Source organism: Drosophila grimshawi, unplaced genomic scaffold, assembly GCF_018153295.1.
Source record: "Drosophila grimshawi isolate 15287-2541.00 unplaced genomic scaffold, ASM1815329v1 contig_1006, whole genome shotgun sequence".
Taxonomy (NCBI): domain Eukaryota; kingdom Metazoa; phylum Arthropoda; class Insecta; order Diptera; family Drosophilidae; genus Drosophila; species Drosophila grimshawi.
The window spans coordinates 1,131,355-1,139,449 of record NW_025062489.1 but is presented as its reverse complement, the minus strand read 5'-3'; positions in this window follow the sequence as shown (position 1 = coordinate 1,139,449).

The window sequence follows — 8,095 nt, the reverse complement described above, 5'->3', positions numbered from 1 at the left end:
TAAGAATAGCAATAATTAAATTTTAATCACTGAATATTAATAATTGATGTGTTCTTCAGACTCACAAGAGTGTATTTTTTTTCATTCAGTGTACGTGAGGAACTTACGTGTTCGAATTTCATACAGAACAGAACACAGACACGAACGAACATGTCGTCTTGAGAAAACAAGAATCTGTATGATGAAATGTCTTTCCACGTATTATGATAAACACTTTAAATAAAATTGCTGACTATAAAAGAATTACGTAAGTTTTCAAGAATGAAGAATGATGAATGAAAAAACCAACAACAAAAAAAACACCTTTTTCGAAATTGCAATACGAACATAAAGCCTCTTATGAAGACGTTTTAATGCACTACATTCAGAAGCTCTTAGCTCTCTCTCAATATGTGTGTTGTTTTTTTTTCGAGTGTAGCGAGAGGGAGAGAGAGAGAGAGGGAGAGAGAGAGAGAGGGAGAGAGAGAGAAGCCGCGATAATCTAGACAGGCCTCGATGGAGAGTGCGTCACCTTCTTCATTTTTTTTTTCTTTCTTTATGGTCGCCCATTGTTTCCACGAAATCATTATGCATATGTGTGTACTATCAACACAGCCTCAGTCTGCAGCATCATCCGTTTTGTGGGCAAGGCAGATAATAAAAGCCGATGACATGCAGACGAACACTAGAAAGTTCAACTTAAATGTCTCTGATAAAACCAACAAGAAAACAGGAAAGCCTGAAAGAACGGCTGTCTTAGGCATGCCAAAGATCTCTGGCAGCTATACGAGCTCGTATGTTATATTAGTTCGATATGAATGATTATTTAATTAAATTGAAAAGCGTCCTAAGTTTGTTTTCGATAATTTGTTAAATAAAAAAGTTTTCCATTGTTCCTATGGCACCTGAATTATATAGTGATTGGATCCGATCTGCAGCAAACGGACAAATACAAGGGCCAAGTTTAATCAAGTAAGTTTTCAAAGTGTGGGACTAGTTGACATAGAAATGGGCAGACAGACGACTATGGCTAATTCGACTTGTCTGGTGATGCTGATCAAGAATATATGTATATAGTTAATGAGGTCGGAGTCGTCTCCTTCAACAACATTATTATAATGCGCTCTTCAAGGGTATACAACGGCCAACTCAATCCTAGTAAGACTTAAAAGCAGTGATTTTCATATAATATTGGGATCCGACCGATGCAGATGATTCAACCAGCAGCAGCATATTATCTAAGGTCAGAAACATGTTCAGCGCTGGCCATCTGTGTAAATTCGAAACAGAATTCAATTTCATGTAAATTGTATTCATAACTGTATCTCAGATCAGGTCCATGACGCCATACATCTGATGTGTAAGTGCGTGTGTGTGTGTGTGTGTGTGTGTGTGTTGAGACCGGGTCAGCTTTAATGAACAACTCTAATTTAATCCAACAACTTCAAGTTGAAGCTGTTTTGTTGTTTTTGCTGCTGTTGTTGTTGTTGCTGCGATGGCTTTCACTCTTGTTTTTCTTGGCGCTTTTCGCTAAAAAGGGCTCATCGAAATGTGACTAATCCAATATTGTTACGCCCAAATCTGCAGCTGACCGACTCATATTTAAATTTATATTACTAATGTAACTAAAATAGATGTATGATTTGTTTGTATAAATCAAATAATTGCATAACCAATCATTTATTTATCACGATCTACTAATTTGGCAACTGTTCTTTGCCAATTGCGTTAGGTGTGCGGTTCTATTTATTTGCAATTATCGTTTTTTATCGCTGACTCTTTTTTTTTTTTGGCCGCTCAGAGTCGCAGAAGGGAATTCCTAGGAACTTGAAAGCTTTACATATCTAAATTGCGGTATAGATCAGCTACATGTGAAAGGGATATCATAAAGTGGTCTGCATGAGTATGCAGAACTCAGAGACAATATCGTTATCGATCATCGATAACTTACTTCTCAATAATAAGCAAACATCTTCAGCTATTTTGGCTAACAATTTTTTTAAGTGATATTTGAAATTATGAATTGGAATGAAAGTTGCGTTAGTTTTTTCCAAGTCATTTGCCTTCGGAAAAGGAAGTAGGGCGTTATATGAAATTTGTATGAATGGGACCATAAGGAATAAATATTTGTTTAATACAAAATATATGAGTTGCATACAAAAATTTGGAATGGGATACTGGAATGAACAAAAGACAAATATCAATTATGTCGATCGGCATCAGCAATTGATTTCGTGATAAGGATTTAAACCTTTTAGTGTGGCCTGGAAGGTCACCCATGCTGAATCCCATAGCATAGAGCAGCTACGAAGGCTGCTACGTGAAGGAATGCTCCAAAACCCCACTATCTGAGTTCTAAAAAGTTGTTAAATCGATGTGAAATCATTTTTGTTTTTTAGTTATAAACCATTCTGGAGGCTGAACACATTATTAGGTTGTTATTTTCATGTGATTTAATTTTATTAACACTGCCTTTAATTGAATTTCGCACCTTAACCTCACTTTTTCTTTAACATGTATTTAAACAGCTAACTTTTGAGTGCCTTTAATCGAATTTCGCAGAGTGTATATATTTATATACAAAAATATATACTTATATATGTATATATATATATATATATATATATATATTTATATTTAAATATATATATATATATATTTATATTTAAATATAAATATAGATGAACTTTAAAAGCCAACCTTTTAAACAATATATATTTGCGTGCAAGAAAACAAATTTGTTGATTAAAGATTGTTCCGCCAATTAAGTGAACAGCCTACATAGAGTATACACACATGTATGTGTGTGTGTGTGAGGAGAGCAGCATTTCCGGTTGCGAAGACGAGTAGCAGGTGGAACGTGCGCTGACTTAAATTATTGGCCATTAGCTCTTTACAGCGAGTTAATAGAGCAACAAGTGAAACGTTTTTTTGCTTCTTTCTTGTTTTTATTTCATTTTTTTCTTGCAACAGCAGCAGCAGCAACGGCTTTCAAAACACTCTTAACTGCGCATGCAAAGTAAAAACACCAACAACAACAGCAACGAGAAACATTCTAAAACTGTAAACCGCTTTAAAGCATGCATGAAAGAAATAGAAAGAAAAAAAAGCAGCAGAGTAGGAATGCTCTAGTTGAGAGACAAGCAGATACCCTGCATGAATATGAATTTGATAAATATGCACACATATTGCATAAGTCCAAGCTTCTCAAATGTAAAGCTGCGATTTTGATTGCTATCGGTTATCGATTTGTATCGTTAGCAGGGAAACGAGGCAAGCTATCGATCAAATGATATCTGCTTGGGGAATACGAGAGCTTACATTCCATTTACAAATTGAAAGTCTCCAGCTCTCTTACTTTATGGGATTGAAGATGCTTTCTTCCGTCTGTCACATGCTTTTGCTTATGATGATAATAAAATGATTGAGTTGATAGTTGTATAACAGTAATGATAAATTGCTTACTGATAACAGTTTCGTAGTCTGTAAGGGGGAAGCGGCTCTATCAGGGGCACAGTTGCATATACAAAATTGCGGATGTCACAAATACACAGAGCGAATACAATTATTGAGCAAGATCGGAGAAGAAACAACCATGTTATAGTCCAGCAGACGCAAGCATTTTCTGTATGCAGGGTATATCGTAGCGAGCTACAGCATTCTTGATAGTTTTTTTTGTCAGTGTACATGTGCTTGTGTGTGATCAACTGAATCGTGTGCACGCTGTGGACTAATCATCGATCGGGGATTGACAACCGTTCAGCTTTATGATCACACATTTCGTTTTAGAAATCAATGACTAATAAACATCGAGATCAATGAATATTATCGCAAACTTAACTCTAAACGTAATAACTGCAAATGCACAAGTGCCGAGCATTCAATTTAAATCGTGATCTTCAAGAAACGTTTGTGACAATTATCGTGAAGTAGCATTTATAATTGATATATATATATATATATATATATATATGTATATATATTTGCAGTTGGTTTAATTTGGATGTGATACATACTCAATGTTGTTTCTTTCTAATCGAAATCAACTTGTTCGGGTCTATGTGAAAAATCAATGGAAAATGTAACTTTCTGTTTAAATACGGATATTCACTTGTTACACGCTCACCCTGGTAATTGGGGATTGAGAACGATATTAGACACAAGTATTTGTAATATGCATATTGAGAATGGCTATGCTCTAATCAGGATGATAGGAATCGCAAAAGGAATGCAGGATATTACTGGCTGATTGAGGCATCCGGTGCGAGAACTCTGCCGGACATTTGCCACAGTTTCCAAAGTGCAACATCAGCAGCAGCCGGAAATAGACGCCGGTTGCATTTGTGCGTGGCATGGCCAAGACCTGTTGCATTGCGGCATTATGGGGATGTGTGGGTGGCAAACGGGGAGGGGTAAGCGTAACACATACTTTTGCATAGTTTTATAAAATAAATATAATAAAAAAATGCTCTTCAGAGCAGATTTAATGTGCTTCCGCTCAGTGCGCAGTCGCGTGTAGATGAACATTGTAGCAGGGGTGAATGGTAACGACCGCGGGGGAGAGGGAGGGGGGGGTGCTGGTTGTTGGTTGATTACTAACTAAAACTACGCATTGCCAGTCAGTCGACAGTCGCCAGTCGCCAGTCACCAGTCGCCTTCATCGTCCACATTTACATATGAACACCAATTTGAAAATGGAAAAATTGAATTTGCGTGCCAAATTATGTCGTTGACGAAAATTGGTTACAGGTGCGTTATGTTTGTTGAGTCAGCTAATGGAAAGCAAACAGCTGTTGACTGGGTGAATCAAGTTGCAAACAGATTGCTCCACACGGGAGTGAATAAGACAAGCTCCTCGGCAAATAGTGATTAATGTACGCAAGTGGACCACATACGATTTAAGCGTTATTTTTCATGCATTTTGTGAGCGAGCCCAGCTCAGCCCAACTGGACATCGGACATTTGTAAGAATATTGTCAACGCCTCAACGTTTATGCTCTGTATGTTAAATGAAATGCATATTAAATATTTTGATGGAGTTGCCACCTGGTTTTCAAATGTTCGCCAGTGTGACCATTTGAGAATTTGCGAAAAGTTAGGCACAACAGTTAGATGCAAAGATTTTATGACAATCGATATCATGACCAAAAATTATATAGACCATTTTTACTTATTTACCATTTTAACCATCTCGGCTTATCATTATCTAGGCAAATGATCTTAAAATGGCCAACGGCCCCAACGACTCTTATCTTATTAAAAAAATACATAAACAACCATTAAGGCATACATACAATTGTATGTATGTTAATAAATAGACTTGCTACCACCAAGCAGTTAACACAACTTTCTCAAGCTTTTTATACACACACACACACACACGCATAAGCATAATTCTAGAGAAGAAGAATAGGTTGAAAGCAGCAAAAGCAAACCGAAAATCAAACTGAAAGTTAGCCTCAGCTTTGCAACTGACAGCTGAGCTGAGCTGAGCTAAAGTCAATGTAAATGTAAAGGTAGAGCAGAAGTGGCAAGCAACGGTCAACAAAAATTAATGAAGCGCATCTATAAATAGCGCAGCAAAGCACAACAATGAAATACAAGCTACGCCAGGCGGCTGCAACTGCAAATGATGGCATGGCAGGGCATGGAATGGAATGGGACGGAATGGAATGGAATTGAATGAGCTGAGGCAAGCAATGCAAGCAAAATCAAAGAGACTGACAAGCACCACAGGTGGCACTCAAAGAAGGGCATGAGGATGGGATGAGGATAGGGCTGGACCATCTCTGTGGCAAGGTAGCACGTCGCTTGAAGATAATGTACATAAAAACCGCAGTCAGAGGAGCCGGCGAAAACCACAGTAAATTGATACAAAACTTGAGAAAGTCAATTTATATATATATATATATATAAATTAGAGTGGGAGTATGTGAGGGAAAAATAGAGAGGGAGATAGAGAGAGAGTAAAGCCTAATCAGAAATTTGGCTAGACAGCGTAGCGAGTGGCAGAGTACCACTTAAAGGAAAAGAGACAGCCAAAAAAGATGGAAACAGAGAGAGAGAGAGAGAGAGAGAGAGATGGAGAGAGTGTAAGTACCTTTGCTATGCAGAGAAAGAGACGTCGATGACAGCTGCTGGACTTGGCATAGGCATAATTACAGTCTGCTCCTTGATCCTTATTCATACTTGGCTGAGGCGGTTGCATTTTGTTGACAACGGTATCATTTGAAGCACACAGTTCACGTGAAAAGCAGCAAATAGATTATAAATGCCATAAATTGAAACGCAATTATTGATCAACTGTGAATGCACGATGAATTCCGTTTAATATTTGCGTAGTTTTGTGCACATCAGGAACAACAGCAACGAGAAAAATATAACAAAAAAATAAATGAGCGCGCGTCGATCAGGCAACGAGAAGCAATGAGACAAGATGAACAACGCGACGCGGCTGCGACGACGACGACGACTGATGGGGCCAGCAGCAGCAGGCAGGCAGCAAAGTTGTCGGCCAGCCATATAAAGCAACAAACAATGAAACGAGCAGGCAAAGCCCGCAGCGCAGCGCAGACGCAACGCAGCGCAAGCAGAGCAACAACAGCAGCAGCAGCAGCGCAGCGAAAGAGCGTGCGCAGACGCAGCAGCCCGCCCCATTACACGCTTTGTTATTCGTGTCGTTGTTGTTGTTGCTGTTGCTGTTGCTGCTGCTACTGCCACTGACACAGTTCAATGTCAGCTAGCCAGAGAGTAGAAGCGATAGAGAGAGGAGAGAGAGAGAAAGGGAGAGACCAAAGAGTAAAGCTTATAAATGTTATGGTAAGGATAAATTGTGTCTGTTGGCTAACAGTGTGCTGTTATTGTCCAAAATTTCTAACGCTTGCTGTTATACTGTTATTCATGCGCACTCTTTCACACACACGCATAAGGCTAAATGAAGTGCGCATTTGGCAAAAGTCAAAAGTTAAGCACACGCCTCGCTGAGCAGCTTTTGTGCTTAATCTAATTTACGTACGTACACAAGCTGTACGATATACATCCATACATATATATTAATTTAAGCTTTGCTCTCTCTCTCTCTCTCACTCCCTCTTTAGACTTCTTTATGACTTCTTATGAAAGTGTTAAGAAATTTCGCCGCTGTTTTGAGTGTGTCGTCGTCGTTTGTCTGCGTACAACAAAATTTCACCCGCTGTTATTGTGTCTGTCCATGTGTCTATTCGTCTGTCTGCTCCGGTTCAATGCGATTCGAATTCGTTTTCTACCATTTGCTCATGATTATTGCTACTATTATTATTATTATCATTGTTATTATGATTATGCTGCTGCCTTGTGGCGATCGCCTTAACACTAACGGGAGGCGTGACATTGACACTAGACAAAAGTTGCTGCTGCTGCTGCATGCATATATCAAGTTCAAAACTTTCTTTTACATATGTTTCTTCTTTCTAGCGCTGCTGTTACCAGCACTAAAAAAATTAATATTTACATATTTATTTTTTAGTTGTGTGTTTGTTTAACAAGAAATCCGCATTAAAAAGAAAATACGTAAATTATGTGCATATGTGCTTCGTATTTGTTTGTTTTATTTTTATAAATAATATATATATATATATTTTTTTTTTTTGTGACAGTCGTGGACCTAGAGACCCAAACAAGTTTCATCAGCAGACAGACGGACAGGCAGACAGACAATGGGGACGCGGCAGCATCAGGCCCGCATCGACCCGCTTAGAAAGTGATCCGAACGGGATTAGTGGGGCTCGAGTCAGTTTGGTCGCTCGCTCCGGTTACGCAAGTGGAGCTCAAGTCGAAATTGGCGAATTGTTGATTGAAATACGCGACGACGACAATGATGTGACATTTCTTCTTCTGGCCAAACAGCTATTGCGCTTGAGCGTGACCAACAAGCTTCCAGATCAGACCAACGACCATTATGCAAGAAATGCGTGCTGTTTATTGTACTCCCAACACAAATCGACAACAACTTACTCATTGCACAAAGCTCTCGATTGTACATATGTACATATGTGCGTTTCTGAGTTGTTTTGGGGTGAGTTGTGCAAATTCACCAGCAGGTGGATCACAATTAACAACTCCTCCTCCTCCCCCTCCC